We start from the raw sequence: 18032 nt of genomic DNA, 5'->3' as shown, positions 1-18032 counted from the left end.
CTGGTCATTGTGAAATTTATCAATTTATGGCCACTCAGCTCCAAATTTCGCCTTCAATATGCACTCTGTGGTAATTGAGTTCCTTTTAAGCATTTGTCCTTTAAAGTGAGCGCAATGTTAAGTCTTCTCAGTGGAGGTCACTGGAGGAACATTGCAGGAAGAAATGTCTTACTGCTGGTTTCTTGGTGCTGCAAGGTGCGTGGGGTGTGGCTGGGAGGACATCCACCGGAGCTCTGCCACAACCGCAGGCCCAGAGAGCATGGATCCCCTGGCTGATGGGAACCTCTCCGCGGCCCTCAACAAGGAAACCAGCACTCCAACGACCTCCTGCTGGCACAAGGACCCCGATTCCCTCCGCAGGCACCAGCGTGACCCCATGAGACTCAGAGGGTTCCGCTTTACTGCTGCTGTCGCTGCAGGGCAAGAATGGCGTGGGGCCCGGCTTCTCACCCATCTTCTTGTCTGTGTACTGGAGGCTCACCGCCTGCTCCCTACTTGCACTCCAGGGGAGTGCTGTGTGTGTCCGGTTTTGCAGACCAGCCTTAGCTAGGACAAACCAGCAATTTTTCACTGCCCAGTGATCTAACCCATACCTTCTTCAAGGTTTGAACTTCAGTCTTGAGGAACGGAGTCCATTTCCAGGTTGGTCCTTTCTTGGGTCCTCTCTCTCAGTTCTAGAAAACCACAAAGCTATATATATATATGTAGTTTGGTATATATTATACATAATATATATAATAGTTTATATAATTGTTTATATATTATGTATAATATATAATAGTTTTATATATATTGTGTATAATATATATAGTAGTTTGATAATTTCTGATATTAAACTTCAGTTGTTTAATCCACCATGTGGTTTCTATTACCTGTTCTGACACAGACTAGTGCCACCATTAGACAGTGCAAATTAAAACCACCGAGAAATAGAACTTCTTTAGAATGGCCCCCCAAATTTTTAAAAGCGGGTAATCCCAAATTTTGGTGTAGGGCACCTAGAACTCTCACTCATTTTGGGGGGCAGTATGAAATATTATTGGCCTGAAATAAAGCCTCACCATTTCTTATAAAACTAAACATTCACCTATTTTATGTTGTATTAATTTCATTCCAGGAAAATAAAAAGATGTGATCATAAAGAGGAATTATCTAGGAATGTTCTTAGAAATTGTGTTCAAAATAGCCCAAAACTGAAAACAAAGAAATGTCCATCAAAAGGTATGTAGATAAGAAGACTCTGTTATATTCACTTGATGGACTACTACTCAGTAATAAAGGGCAAGAAAACACTATTGATATGCAATGACATGGATGAATCTCAAAACTATACTGAGTAAAAGAAGCCTTAAACAAAATGTTCCTACTATATCATTGTATTTTTATTGTGTTCTAGAGCCAGTAATGTAATGTTTGGTAGAAGAAAAAAAATGATTATCTCTGGGAAGAGTACAGATTAATTAAGAAGGAACTTGCAGAACCTTTCTGGGCTGGTGGTATATTCTACCTCTTGATATTCTATACCAAATATATGTACACACATACACTAAAGCGTTTGGGTGGAAAGTATACTGAATCCTGTACACTACTTTGCAATGCATTCAAAATATAGATGAACAGATGGGTGCCGAGGCGGTGACAGTGGATATATAATAAAGCAAATATAGAGAAGTGGTAATCGTGGAATCCTTAACAGGGTAGTTGGGATATGGGTGTTTACTTAAAATTTGTTTTTTCAATTTTACTATGTTTCTGAAATTTTTCATAAAAAAAGTAATGGGGGAAGTACCTATTCAAGTTCTTTGCCCATTTTTAATGGGCATTTTTTTTAGTGTTGAGTTTTATAAGTTCTTTATAAATTTTGGATATTAACCTCTTATCAGATGTATCTGTAACTATGTTCTATTCAGTGGGTTGTCTTTTTATTTTGTTGATGGTTTCCTTTCCCATGCAAAACCTTTTTAGTTTGATGTAGTCTCATTTGATTATTTTTTCTTTTGTTTTCCTTGGCAGGGGAAATATCTGAAGAAATATTGCTGCGAGAAATGCCTGAGATTTTACTGCCTATATTTTCTTCTAGGAATTTTATGGTTTCATGTCACATTTAAGTCTTTGATCCACTTTGAATTTTTTCTTGTGTATGGCATAAGAAGGTGGTCTAGTTTCATTTTTCTGCGCATATCTGTCCAATTTTCCCAACACCATTTATTGAATAAACTACCTTTAGCCCATTGTATGTTTTTGTTTCCTCTGTCAAATATTGACTATAAACATGTGGGTTTATTTGTGGGCTCTCTATTCTGTTCCATTGATCTATGTGTCTGTTTTATCCCAGTAGCAGGCTGATTTGATTACTATGGCCTAGTGGTATAGTTTGATATTAGGTAGCATGATTCCTCCAACTTTGTTCTCCTTTCTCAGGATTGCCATTGCTATGCGGGGCCTTTTGTGGTTCCATATAAAATTTTGAAATATTTTTTCTAGTTCTGTGAAATACATCTTTGGAATCTTGATAGGAATTTCACTGAATCTATAGATTGCTTTGGGTAGTATGGACATTTTAATGATGTTAATTCTTCCTATCCATCAACATGGTATGTGCTTCCACTTATTTGTGTCTTCTTCAATTTCTTTCTTTGGTGTCTTATAATTTCCAGGTATAGATCCTACAGATGGCCAATGGGCACTTGACAGGATGTTCAACATCAGTAATGATCAGAGAAATGCAAATTAAAACCACAATGAGATATGACTTTACACCTGTCAGAATGGCTCTATCATCAACAAATCAGCAGATATCAAGTCCTGGCAAGGATGTGAAGAAAGGGAAACCTTTTTGTACTGTTGGTGGGAATGCAGATTGGTGCAGCCACTGTGGAAAGCAGTATGGAGATACCTCAGAAAATTAAAAATGGAACTGCCTTATGACTCAGCAATTCCACTACTGGGAATTTATCCAAAGAAACCCAAAACGCTAATTCTAAAGAACATAAGAACATATTCACTGCAGCATTATTTACAATCATCCAGATCTGGAAGCAGCCCATGTGTCCATCAGTAGATCAGTGTATAAAACAACTATGTTACATTTACACTAAAGGATACTACTTGGCCATAAAAAAGAGGAAAATTTTACCTTTTGCAATAGCATGGGTGGACCTGGATAACACTATGCTAAGTGAGATAAGCCAGTCAGAGAAAAGCAAATACCATTTGATTTCACTTGTATGTGGAGTCTAATGAACAAACTAACAAGCAAAATAGAGACAGACTCATAGACAGAGAGCAGGCTGACAGTTCTGGGGGTGGGGCAGTTAGGGGGTGGAGGGACTGAGCAATAAGGAAAAAGGACTCATGGACATGGACAACAGTGTGGTGTTTGTGTAGGGCAAGGTGGTATAAGGGAAATAAATGGTAATGGAAAAATACAATAAAGAAAAAAGTTTAAAAAATAAAGGAAAAACTAACTATAAAAATAATTGGAAAAAAAAACTGGAGGTGATTAAAACCATTATAGATTTTTGTCTCAAAACTGTTCAAACCTGGCTTGCTAGGAGATCGAAGTACCAGTTTTATATGAGTGTTGTGAGCTGAATTTTTCCAATGCTAAAGACTGAGGAAAATCGACTGGCTTGAATTTACTGTTACAGCACCTCTCTTTTTTTACAATTTATTGTAGTCTGTGTGGTAGCCTAGAGTGTCTTTGTTTTGGTGATGAAGGTATGTGTAGTTGTATGAAGGTGTACATTTGTACTCTGGAATTGTTAGAAGACTTAGCTTGACTCTAAACCATACACCTACAACTAATGTATAAATGGCTTTATTCACCAGCTTTTTGTTTCATACGTGTACGTCTTGATTAAGTTGTAAATTCTCCAATGTAGGATCCATCTTCTATTTATTTTGCATTCTCTACCCAGAGAATTCCATAGACACAGGGGACACTTACACGATAATAGTGTCAATTATTTAGATGTTTAAAGCCTTTTGAAATATTCAGGTAATGCCAGGATGCTCACCAATAATACTTAGTTCACTTAGTGGTAGAACTAAGATTATATGGTTTACTCAAATACAGAATCTTTGACTTTAAAAAAGCCTGTACTTTAGAAAGTTCCAAATAGCTTTTACTCACTGATTTTATTTTTACACAGGAGAAAAAGAATCAACAACTACTTAAGTTCCCTTTGGTCATAATCACCCTATACTCCCAACATGTCATAGCCATGTAAAGGTGCCAGTGAAGGGTGACAACCCCTGGGAAACAAGTACCTAGCCAGCAGCAAACCATGGACAAGCAAAGAGCAGATGAGATTACAGGTGGACTCACAGTCTGAACTAATGGTTTTCCCTTAAACATTTGTTTATCCTTCAAATTGCAAGGGGAAAACTTCAAATAAACCAAAAATAGGCACTATTATATACAAGTATGATAGGTTTTGAATCAAAATTCCAAGTAACAAGAATATTTTCTAGCTATTATATAAACTATTCAGGGCAAAATCCCAAACAAAAATAAATTTCTTTATTAATAGGTAAAAAAGAAAATTAATTTCAAAGTCAATAGGCCATGGATTTATCAGCTCAATTCTAAATTGAGGACTTCACAACATGCCTAAAGTACAAATCAGAAAAATATTAGGACATTTACCAAGAGCCATCATGCTTTTTACTGTGAGTTGTAAGACCCAGAAGGGTAAGGTTAGCTATCTGCTTGAAGATTTCTCAGAAGTAGTCAGTTCTGTACTGAGATTTGTAGACATTACTGTTGAAATTAAGGAGGCTGGCTATTAGGCACAGGACGTGATCAACATGGAAGGCAATTACTGAAAATCCTATAATGTGTGACACGATGAAACTATGCTGAAATGACAGAAATACACAAAAATCTATATAACGGTGGTGGAGGCAGCTGGGGGAAATAAAACCTGTCAATATTTAGTATTTTCCCAAACATGTTATCTGAAATAGATAAGCAATCTAGTTTCAAGAAACTTAGAGAGACCAATCCATTTTTAACTTAGCTTAAATAAAACAAAATATTCATTAAGACCATAAGCATCTTTGGCTCTCATGACATACTGACCATGAAACATTATGATTACTTGAGTTTTTAGGAACCACGGCTCTGGGAGATGATCTTGGTAGGGAACATGAACATTCGGGTCCACCGATAAGGTTTCTCTTTAGTTTTAAACTAATCACTTTTTAGTATCAAACAGCCTAAGTTTGTATATCCTATGTGCATAGTCTGACATTTGGATACCCCTTGATCAACAGCTGTTAAATGTTCAGACTGTAGGGTGTTGTAAACTGCGTGACAGCTGGCATTCACACAGGTGTCTTGCATGTATTCCTGACTTACACAAGCATCTGCTTGTTAGGTTTTATTTAATCATATTTATGGCAATTTTACATATCTTTACCTAAAACTTTTGAAGTGTGTATATATACACACCAATATTAACCAATATAACTTTAATTTTCTTGCAAATGAACATATGCTCACCAATGATTTCAAATCATTTCCACTATTGCACAAACCCTGTAGTAAAATTTTTAGTCATGAGTATAATCGTACTTTTTAATTAAAAATACTAACTAGCTGAGATAGCATGATAGGGCATTTTTTTCTCAATGCCTTTTCTTCTAAAATTTAAGGTACAATGGAGTTTGTTAGTCTTCCTATCTTGTAATTTTCAGTACTCTTATGTGGCAAGGGGAAGGATATAATGTATATTATTATTAATGGTTACCCATCTGATAATTTACTTTTAACATATCAGTCATAAACCAGAGGCCTTGTTAGGCACTGGCCTGATCGACCACATGTCTGATAGTTAAAAGGCGGTAATGAAAGCTATTTAGCCCACATGGCTTCAGGGAATAGGTTTAGCATACCATAAATCCCATGTTTTGCCTTATTTACAACACTTACGTGTACAACCTTTATTCTGTTCATCTACTTGGAGTCTAATTTAATTTACTGAAGAGGGCGCATTACTCACTGAACCTTGACATGGACTTGATGCAACTATACCTATTATAAGCTAATTGTGCTGCATTGAAATTGAAGCTGATAATGATGTGCAGTGGCAGGTTTAACAAATTTTTGATTATCTCATTCAATTACTTTTGGTGCATTCCACTTATCGGCAAGCCAAACACTTAATTCATTTCTGGTTTTGACAAAGCATATGAGATGAGATGATTCATTAGGGAGACTCCCAGGACAGGTCTTGCACTCTTGATATTATTAAACAACTCCCTTGGTTGTTCACAGGTTGATTTTAGAATCTAGCTGTGTGGTACAAAATGTAGTGCTTATTTGCCAATGTTCTAATCTGGAAACAGGTTATCCAACATGCTAAGATTTGCTTTAATGTGTATGTCAGCAAATTAATATTTGTGGCTTATGAATTTACGTGTAAAAGTGAAGTTATTTTTGAAGATCAATGATGAGTCAATTATTTATTTTATAATTGATTCATTTCTAAATTTACATTCATTAATGCTAACCTATTAAAAACCAAAGATTTTTTAAAAAGTGAAGATCACATATTTTAATTATATTTTTATAATGCTCCATAGATGATGTTAACTAACCCTTAGGAAAATTCATTTAGAATATTCTGTTTGAGCAAATAAAAAAACCAAACCCTATTTAATAACAGAGCATTTTAAGGTTTATCCATAAAGACAAGTTCATCTTGTTTCTAGAAATCTAAGTGTTGATGAGAATCTGGAAGAGTTTTAAGGCAGAAAAACAAAAATAGCGAACAGCAGCCGTTTCTTTGAAACAGGTTATGTTATATATCAAATAGAAGTTATCTCTTAAAAAACAAGCTATAGATATATCTGTGATGATTAGAGTCTCTTCTTTCTTCTAATCTTTCTTTTCAGGAAGGAGGTAATTGAGTAATATTGACATTCATCACGGTGGACATTTGGGTTTTATATTGCTGAATAATCAGGTGTGCTATTAAAGGGGCCATCTTTCAGGATTTTTGTGTGATACCTGGTTCATTATTGGATGTACATATCCAGTATGACAAAGATGAAAAGTGATACATAATAGTTCTAGAACTATCTTTGTATACAAATTTGCTAAAAGGCAATTTTAGAATCAACCCTACATTGACCAGGGTGTAATGATTGGTAAGTTGCTATGACATATTATATCCTGTTGGAGCATGTATCCAATATTATATCACAATTAGTGATATGATATTTTTGTCATAATTAGTAATGCATATTTCACTAAATTCTTTGCAAGCTTGTTCTAAGGCTGTCCTTCTTCAAAGGTCTGCCCACAACCCTAGTCCAGACTTCGCAACTGCTCATCTGCAAGACTGATGCATTTGTATTCTTCCAGGAAAAGTAGGAGTTAAAACTAAGATCCTCCTCCAGTGATTTGTAATTTAACCTTGTAATTTAAAGTCTAGTTCTCATACACACTTTCGGGATCATCCTTTATAGTGCATGCTTCTGTGGCTGTCCCCATTCTGTCATCCCGGTGCACTCACTTTTAATAGCTCCTATGTGCCCCCTTTAACTAACTGACCCAGGGGCACACAGGTGACCCTCCATGACTCAAGGTGGGCCCAGCTCTGTGGTGTAATTCATGCTGCATAACCCCTAAGGGGACCAGGCTGAAACCTGTCTCCAGGAGAGGCCACCTCTCTGCCTAGCTTTCTCCCTACACCCCATTTGACTTGCCGCCCTTCGCTTTTCCTGAGAGCATTGCTCCAATAAGTCACTTTATAAGAACCCCCATTTTATGCTGTGCTTCTAGGGTGCCCAAACTGGGAGAGTGCAGACATGATGTGCAGTTTAACAGTGAGTCACTCAGGACTTCATTATGATCCATAAATGATGGTGATTTATATATTGCACAGTAGTAATGAATGGTGTTTTAGACATCACTTTCCATAGTTTTCTGGGAATCCTGATTCTAGGGATGATACTAAAATCTTTCCTTAATAAGAACATGGAAATGTGACCAAAATGTTATTTTCATCTTTATATTTAAAATGATGATTTGAGGAACTGTTTCATATAATAAGCCATCTTTTGACCAGTGAAGGTTGCAAGAATAGTGAGAAAAATTAATTAAAGGCTAGAAGCCTTGAAATGAAGTCCACACCTTGTGTTTCTTGATGTGAACTTTAGACTAGGCATGTAATTTCTCTATGGTTTGTGTAATGCCCCGGAAAAGTGACAATGATAATGAGCAGCTAAAATTGAGTCAGGATGTAGTATGTATTGGTGATTGTTTAAACATTCACTCATTTGATTATTTTGACAATCCTTTTGACATAATTAACTTTAACATAGAGATAAAGAAACTGAGAATCAGACTCTTTAAATGCTTTTCTCAATATCATAAATCTTTGCTGTGACAAAGTAGGAATTTAAACCCAGATTTATTGGATTCCATAGCTCAGACATTCCCTGCTGTACTTACTTCTCTCTATGTTTTAAATGTCCCGAGAGGGCAATTAACCTAATGGACGTGTTGAAATAGGTATTGGTTGGGATGGGAGGACAGATGGGAGCAATAATTGGCTTGCTTTCATGACTCCTTAGTTTTTACACTATCTCTAACTCCTCTGCTGAAAGAACTATTTTTCACTCTAGCTGAGTAGTGTTTGCAAAATTTTCATTAGTGATTACAGTAGTTTTATATTGTTCTTACAACAAGTTACCACAAAGCTAGTGTCAGAAACAACACAGCTTCTTACCCTACAGGTTGTAGGTTGGAAGTCAGACATGGGTCTTATTGGGCTAACATCAAAGTATTAGAAGGGCTGAGTTTTTCTCTGGAGGGTCTAGTGAGAATGTCTCCTGGCCATTTCCAGCTTCTGGAGGCCGCACTCATTCTCTGGCTGGCAACTCCCTTCCTTCTGGCTCAGAGACAATAATGGTACTTCCTTGTGAGTCGTCTTCTTTTTTAAAAAATTTTTTTAAATTATTTTTTAATTTTTATTCAGTTACAATTGTCTGCATTTTCTCCATCACATTTCTTTCTCTGACTGCAGCCAAAAGAAGATCCTTGTTTTCAAGGTCTCATGTAATTAGATAGATAACCACCCAAATAATGCAAAATAATCTCTCCGGCAGAAGGTCTTTAACCTCAGTAGCATCTGTCAGACCTCATTGCTGTGTAGCATGGTCACAAGTCCCAGGGATTAGGGCACGGACATTTGGGAGGAGGTCATTTCTCTGCATGGTAATGGAAATGTATTAATAACTTTTTACCAGTATGTTGTTTCAAAATAATAAAAATATTTAATTTTTAGAGGGATCTTTTTTCTCATCTATTTTTCTCCCCACTGTTCTGTATTCTACTCCTACCTCTCCTTGCAGATATTAGGACCAGCAATGATGACAGTTCTGAGTCTGGTTACAATGGCAACCAATGGAATGTCCTTTGTCCTTTTCAGGACAAAATTCCTCAAGGAAGCAAAGCCCAGGGGAAGAACCAATGTGTGATTAGACTATTTGATTCAATAGTATTGACCATGACTAAATCATTGGCAGCAATTGTAAGTACGTTCAGCATCCCAAATGTCATAGGTATAAAAGCTTTATCAAACTTTTTATCTATAAGTCATGGTTTGATCTCATATTTATCTGATCTCAATTTTTACTTTCTGCATAAAGCCCCTGAAGACTCGTAAGTTTTTCCTTCCAGGTGAGCCTGCTTGCTTTGACCAGATTCTGTCACTCAGGTTTAGTTTGTTTATGTAAGACTTCCTCTCATAAATCACTGCCATGAGATAAAGACCCCGTTAGCAAGTTCCCTGTGAGAGGTAAATGTGCAGTTCACTCTTCTGGAGATGAGTTCTATTGACTAGGTCAGGTTTTATTAATTTTGTGGAGACAGTGTAAATTATTTTCCAGCTGTACTGTCTTTTTCTTGTTTGCTCTGTTTTTCTGTAGACATTTTGACCTGAATATACATCCCTAAATTTCTAAGCTTAATTCAATTAACTTCTGCAATTTGATTCTTTTTCTTCATACAGTTAAATAGATTCTCATCCAGTTAATTCTTCCATTTACCTTCTCCTAAAGAAAAGCGTTTCTGAAATAGTGTTTTTCTTTTTCTTGGTCTAAGTGGTTTTTCCATGATGATTTTTTTGTAAATAAAATATGAAATAAATTAACCATTATTTTATTTGCCAATTTACCTAACTTGATTAAGGTAGTCTGCTAATAATGTAAAGTATTTTTGTTTCTTTTAAAATCAAAACTATCCATGATGTACTTTCTTTTTTATTGTTTTCCTTTGGCTTCGAATATAGTGTTAATTTCTTACAGACTAGTTTTTTGGTTGGTGTGTATATATGTGGCATATTATGTGGTTGGCAATGATTTCCTCTGGCAACCTAGGAGTGTTAATTATCATCTAGGAAGGTAAATAATCATTGTTTGCTTGAAATTTCTTGCTAAATATTCAGTTGCATTTTTTGATGATGCTTTTGTAGTTTAAGTCATTATTATATCAGAAGCATTACCTTCAAGGCCTTTAGCAGGGTATTTTATAATTTTGCAATTGTTGTTTATCTCTTCAGTGATGCTATTATTTTTTTCGCCATAATGTAAATAACTGAAAAAGGCAACTTGGGTGAATCACTGAGATGAGGTGCTGAACCCTAAAGAAATCCAAATATTGTCATCTCAGATGTATATACCAATGATATTCTAAAGTGGACGTGTTTGAAGAAATGTCACGGTACATCTAAATTATATCCTTAGACTCATTTTAGATGTACTCTAGTTCATATTTAATATAACAACGACAATAAAGTAGCTGTGGTCGATAGAATTCTAACGTTGACCCACAATCTTACCTGCTGGTGGGAATTGCCTCATCTTTAACGCAGGGGAGAGCTGTATAAACATAATGGGATGTCATTCCCATGATTAAGTTCCTGTATGTGGCAAAGGGGAAAGTATTTAGCATATGTAATTAAGGTCCCTAATTGTCTGGCTTTCAGTTATTCGAAAGGAGATTATCATGGGAGGGCCTGACCTAATGAGATGAACTCTTTTTAAGAGGATTTTAAAACTTGAAGATGGAAGAAGTCAGGGAGGACAATGCCCCAGCAAATGCACTGTTGTCTTTGAAGAAACAAACCACCAGGTCATGGAAGGACCACGTGGCAAAGAATGGGGGCAGCTTCTAATTGCTGAGGGCCTCAGAACCCCAGCCACAAGGAACTGAATTCTGCCAACAACACGTGAGCTTGGAAGAAGATCCTGAGCTCCAGATGACATTGCAGCCCCAGGGAATAGCTTGACTTCCTTTGAGGAGACCTTGAGAGGAACCAGCTCACCAGTGATCAGACTAAGGCTACCTGGAACCAAGGAGATGATAACTTTGTGGTGTTTTATTATATAGCAATAAAAAAAAACTAATATAGTAGCTAACATTTATTTATCGATTTTCTTGTGTAAGGCTCTGTGGACTGGATATTTCATAGATAATTCTATTTAATACAACAGCCCTATGGAACAGCATCTATTTTAAAAATTTTAATGATAAAATTAAGCCTTGCAAATGTCAAATGCTTGGTGCAGCTCACAGAGCTGGTTGATGAAGGAATTAGGAATTGAACTTGAGCTTCAGTCACTTGGCTAGACTGTGTTCTTTAATGTGAAACATTCCACAGAATAATGCAAGTCAATTTTGTTCTGCTTACCATTTATTCAAATACTGTCTTTATCTTGTGCATATCCAACAAAATGTGACAAAACTAAAGAATTAGCAGCCTTTGATGAAATCCATTTTTTCTAGATGGTTTTATAAAAGACCTTTATGCAAATACTTTACCAATTATAGAAGAAAATCTTCTTGAAAATAAATCTTTTTTTCAAAAGTCACTTAATTGCAATTTTACCTGGAAGAAGAATCATCTCTTTCCATCTAACAGGTAGTAATGAGAAGTCATTATCTCCCACTCTTCTTTAATTAACATCAATCCTGATTAGTCAGAATAAATTAGGCTCTTTGTCTTTTTCAATAGTTGTGGTTCCGGTATAGGAGCCATTCAATTATGTGTTATCACTTACAAAAGGTGTCAGTATAATTATACTACTGTATTTCACATTTTCCTTTTAAACATATTTCACTGTTAAAATGTTAAGTTTTTGTTTCTTTTTCCTTCAAATATAGGAATGTAATGTTCTATAATATTTTATATTAAAAACAAAATACACATAGAGTTTTATTATACATTTTTAGAATGAAAACACATGTTTTATATTAAAACAGTTTTAATAAAGCTCTGGAATTTGAATAGTTATCATTTATCACAATACACACTGAACATAATAGTACAAATATCAGAAGTACTAACTGACTAATACAACAAATTGGGGCGAGGGGGTGTAGTTAAAGACACAGAATGATTCTGACTAGAATATGGAATAGAATTTAAAGTCCAAATTTATAGTTTGGCATATACATTTGGAAACTAAGGCCTTAATTTAAAACATTATCTTCCATTCTCTTTTTAGGGTTTTATGTATGTACTGAGAGAGCCGCTATTTTGCTTGCTTTATGATCAAAATGATCCCCTCAACCCCCTTATGATATCTAGAAACTAAATGATGTAAATACAACTTTAACTTTCTTTTTTAATTGTGGGATGGAAGTGGGTATGCAGGTCTTGCTTTACCTAAGTAATTTGCACTAAAATGGAACTAATTATTGGTTGCCACCCAGATAAGTTAGGATGATAACAATAAACATTACTTTCTTCCAACACCATCACAGAAGTACTATTTTCTGGGTTAGGACTGGGCTATCTAATCTCTCAGTTTGAAGAAAAGTAAGAAATTGTACTATATTTAACCTTGCTTTGAAGAGAAAACTTTATTCTGTAGCCTTATTTAGAAAACCCTTTTAAGATCAGAACTGGAGTGGGGGTAATTTCCAGACCTCTCAGCAGATATCAGGGTAAAAACAAGTGTTCGTTGCTATCCTGGTGGCATTTATTCATTGTGCTTCTTAGTGTGACGGCAGCTTCTTTCCACACGTCCTCTGCTTTCACGTATTCATCAGTGCAGGCTCTCTGTGGTGACTGCTCACCCAAAACCTCCAACATTTATTTGTTTGTAAACTACAGAAATATGCCTAAAATTATTTTTCTCTAAGAATTTTAGATTATGCTGTTTTCTATGGCATTTGTTTGGAATTTTTAAGGTTAACCGATTATATTTGAAATAGAAATGAAAACAGAACAGTCTTCATATTGCTTCAGCTAGCAAGGTTACAGATAACGGACTTTGCCCGGGAGAAACCAGGTTCTTTACTTGCAACTAAAATGATCTTTTTTTAGACTCATTTGCTGTGCTTATTCGATCTGGCCATATGACAAAAACTGTTTGGGCATAGCAGCTGAAGATAAACTGATCTTAAATATTGTCCCTTCTGGTCTAATTTAATAGGGATAATTTGGAAGTAAAATCAGGAAGGGGAAGGGAAGAATGTCTATAGACTTTGTACTCTCCTACCAATAAATTCTTAATTTTTTAATTAATATAGAAGAGAAGAAAATATCAACGCTACAGTAGAAATTTGAATACTAGGAGGAAAACAGACCATATGCTTTAAAACAAGACTCACAGCCCTGGCTGGTGCAGCTTGGTGGATTGAATGCCGGCCTGCAAACTAAAGGGTCACTAGTTCAATTCCCAATCAGGGCACATGCCTGGATTGCAGGCCAGATCCCCAGTAGGGGGTGCATGAGAGGCAACCACACAATGATATTTCTCTTCCTCTCTCCCTTCTTTTCCCTCTCTCTAAAAATAAATAAAGTCTTTAAAAAATAAAATAAAAATGGTGTGGTGTGTAAGTAATTAAAAACATAAGACATAGTACAATACAGAGCTTGAGTTGCAAATTTGTTATTTTTGATAAGTAATTTAGTACAATAATCATTTGAAACTTATAAATTCAGCTCTTTTAAATAAAGCCAGTATTTGTTGAGCATGTTAGGTACCTTGTGAACTAGGTGATTATAGTTCAAATGAGCACAGTAAGTTATATATGACACAAATATTTAAAGTTATCAGAATGATTTTGGAAGAACTCATTGGAGCCCCCTGAGAAAACATTACTTTTTAACATAATAGTTTCTAAACAAATGAGACTATTTCCTACAAGCCTAGTATCTCACACAGCATTCAGTATCTTTTTGTTCAGCTGAAATGGACTTATTTAAAAGAGTAGGGATATATTTTTTTTGGACAATTTTTTTACCCCTAGCACCTAATATAATACCTGAGATATTAATTAATAATAAATGCTGACTGAATATTTGTTTCCAAATAAATAAATTTGACTGTGTCTTCAGAATTCCATTTTGACGTTGAGCGCGTGTTATTTTTCAGTCTTATTTCAAGTCTTCCTAAAATTAAAGTTGTGTTAAAAAAAAAAAGTCCAGGTGGCAGGAATTAGAAAACATGTGTTAATCTTAGGAGAGACTGCTAATGAAGAAATGTTTATGAGCTCATAAATCAGTGCTTTATCAAAGTGTCTGAACACCATCTGCATTGGAGTCCCTCGCATTGCTGGCCCTCTCTGGGACTATTGAATCAGAACATTGTAGGGAAGCAAAATTTACCACCTCAAAGTGTGTCTTTTGGCAAGAGGATTGTTTCAGGCTATGTGTGGTAAGCTGGGGAAGAAACTTAGCGAGAACTCTTTGTTCACATTCCTCTCTGTGTCCCTTTGTCACTGCATGGGGTGGCAAATATTTGTTTACGAAACATTTGCTCTTTTCCATCTCTGAATTATTTCTGTCTTTTTGCAGAGCTAATTCATCATTACGTTTAGCCGGTTTTTCTGTGCCTCTCAAATCGCCATTCCAATCCCTCATTTTGATAGTCATAATTCTAATATCCTAGTAACCAGGGTGGTAGGTGGCCACAGGCTGGGAGAAGCTCAGGGTCAGCAAAATTCTGCTGTTTAGAGGCTTTTTCTTAGTTTTAGCCTCAAGATCAGGTTCCAGGTAACTGTACCAGAAATCTGAGCTTTGGATAATTGGTTTGCTATATATATATTTTTTATTTTTTCAATTTTTTTGTTGTTCAATTAAAGTTGTTGCAATCCCTGTCCCCCAAAATTTCCCCTGCCCTACCCACCTCACCTCCCATATTCAATCCTCCCTCCCCCCCGACATTGTCTTTGTCCATGGGTCCTTTGTACATGTTTCTTGACTTGCTCCTTCCTCTTCTTTCCCCTGTTATCACCCTTCCCCCTCTCTTCTGGTCACTATCAGTTTGATCTTTATTTCCATGTTTCTGTTTATATTTTGCTCCCTTATTTGTTTTGTTGTTCAAGTTCCATTTATAGGTGAGATCATATGGTATTTGTCTTCCACTGCCTGGCTTGTTTCACTTAAAATAATGCTCTCCAGTTCCATCCATGCTGTCATGAAGGGTAGGAGTTCCTTCTTTCTTTCTGCTGCGTAGAATTCCATTGTGTAAATGTACCACAGTTTTGTGATCCACTCATTTGCTGATGGGCACTTAGGTTGCTCCCAGTACTTGGCTATTGAAAATTGTGCTGCTATGAACACTGGGGTTCATGGGTTCTTTTGAATTGGTGTTTCAGGATTATTAGGGTATAACCAAAGCAGTGGAATTGCTGGGTCAAAAGGCAGTTCCATTTCTAGTTTTGTGAGAAAATTCCACACTGTTTTTCACAGTGGCTGTACCAATCTACATTCCTACCAACAGTGTACTAGGGTTCCCTTTTCTCCATAGTCTCGCCAGCATTTGTTATTTGTTGATTTGTTTATGATGGCCATTCTGACCAGTATGAAGTGGTATCTCCTTGTGGTTTTAATTTGTATCTCTCTGATGGCTAGTGATGCTGAGCATCTTTTTATATGTTTCTGGGCCCTCTGTATGTCCTCCTTGGAGAAGTGCTTGTTTGGGTCCTTTGCCAATTTTTTTTTAAATTGAATTGTTTGCCTTCCTATGGAGTCATGTGAATTCTTTATATATTTTGGAGATCAAACCCTTTTCCATGGTATCATTGGCAAATATGTTTTCCCATACAGTTGGTTCCCTTTTCATTTTGCTGATATTTTCTTTAGCCATGCAGAAGCATTTTAATTTGATGTAGTCCAATTTGTTTATTCTTTCCTTTATGTCCCTTGCTCTAGGGGACTTACTGGTGAAAATATTGCTTCATGGAATGTCTGAAATTATCCATCCTATGTTCTCCTGTAGGACTTTTTTTGTGTCACAACTTATATTTAAGTCTTTTATCCACCTTGAGTTTATTTTTGTGTATGGTGTAAGTTGGTGAAAGAGTTTCACTTTTTTGTATGTAGCTGTCCAGACCTTCTGATACCATTTGTTGAAGTGGCTATTTTTACTCCATTTTATGCTTCTTCCCCTTTGTTGAATATTAATTGACCATAGAGACATGAGTTTATTTCTAAGCTCTCTATTCTGTTCCATTGGTCTATGTGCCTGTTTTTATGCCAGTACCAGGCTGTTTTGATTACAGTGGCCTTGCAATGTAGTTTGATGTCAGGTATTATGATCCCTCCTACTTTGTTGTTCTTTCTCAAAATTGATGAGGCTATTTGGGGTCATTTATGTTTCCATGTAAGTTTTGAAGTGTTTGCTATATATCTGTGAAATATGTCATTGGTATTTTAATAGGGATTGTGTTGAATCTATAAATTGCTTTGGGTAGTGTGGACATTTTGATGATGTTAATTCTTCCAATCTATCAACATGGTACATGCTTCCATTTGTTTGTGTCTTCCTTAATTTCTTTCTTCAGTGTTCTGTAGTTTTCTAAGGACAGGTCTTTTACCAACTTGATTACGTTTATCCCTAGGTACTTTATTTTTCTTGTTGCTCTAGCAAATGGGATTTTTTTCTAATTTCTCATTCTGGTATTTCCTTGTTGGTGTACAAAAATGCCTTCAATTTCTGAATATTGACTTTGTATCCCTCTGTTTTGCCAGATTCACTTATTAGATTGAGTAGTTTTTTGGTGGAGTCTATAGGGTTTTCTTTTTTTTTTAAAGCATAATCAATAAAATTTATTTTAAAAATGTATAAAAGAAAAATATGGGGCTATCAAAAACATATGAAATGCTTCGCGAATTTGCACATCATCCTCGCACAGGGTCCATGCTAATCTCTGTATTGTTCTAGTTTTAGTATATGTGCTGCCGAAGCGAGCACTATAGGGTTTTCTATGTACACTATCGTGTCATCTGTAAACAATGACAGTTTTACTTCATTTTCCAATTTAGATGCCTTTTATTTCTTTTGCTTGACTGATTGCTGTGGCTAGGACTTCCAATACTATGTTGAATAGAAGTGGTGAAAACAGACATCCTTGTCTTGTTCCTGATCTTAATGGGAAAGTTTTTAGTTTTTGCCCATTGAGTATGATGTTGACTGTAGATCTCTCGTATAAGGCTTTTATTAAGTTGAGGAATGTCCCCTTTATTCCCAGTTTGCTGAGTGTTTTTTTTTTTATCATAAATGAATGCTGTACCTTATCAAATGCTTTTTCTGCATTTATTGATATGATCATGTGATTTTTGTCTTTCCTTTTGTGTGATGTATTATATTTACTGATTTACTAATATTGTACCACCCTTGTATCCCTGGGATGAGTCCCACTTGATCATGGTGTATGATCTTTTTAATGTATTGCTGGATGAGGTTTGCCAATATTTTGTTGAGGATTTTAGCATCTATGTTCATCAGCGATAATGGCCTGCAGTATTTTTTCTTTGTTGGGTCTTTATCTGGTTTTGGGTTTAAGATGATGCTGGCCTCATAAAAAGAGTTTGGGAGTCTTCCCTCTTCTTGGACTTTTTCAAATAGTTTGAGAATGATACAGGATAGCTCTTTCTTAACTGTTTGTCAAGTTCTCCTGTGAAACCATCTGGTCCAGGGCTTTTGTTTGCCAGGAGTTTTTTATTACTGCTTTAATTTCACTAGTTGTTATCAGTCTGTTCAGGCTTTCTGTTTCTTCT

The 18032-nt window shown here is 35.9% G+C and overlaps 1 long non-coding RNA gene and 1 other non-coding gene across 3 annotated transcripts in view; one reads left to right on the top strand and one right to left on the bottom strand.

Moving 5' to 3' along the window:
- The window catches only part of LOC139440539 (uncharacterized), a 121277-nt gene that overhangs the window by 86349 nt on the left and 16896 nt on the right, over window positions 1-18032 (top strand). The window lies entirely within an intron of this gene.
- LOC112320719 (U6 spliceosomal RNA) lies at window positions 17123-17226 on the bottom strand. Its single transcript, XR_002976436.2, has one exon. It is a non-coding gene; the product is annotated as a U6 spliceosomal RNA (small nuclear RNA).

This window comes from Desmodus rotundus, chromosome 2, assembly GCF_022682495.2.
Source record: "Desmodus rotundus isolate HL8 chromosome 2, HLdesRot8A.1, whole genome shotgun sequence".
Classification (NCBI taxonomy): domain Eukaryota; kingdom Metazoa; phylum Chordata; class Mammalia; order Chiroptera; family Phyllostomidae; genus Desmodus; species Desmodus rotundus.
Note: the sequence above shows the minus strand (reverse complement) of the source record. Positions and strands in the feature narration are given on the sequence as shown.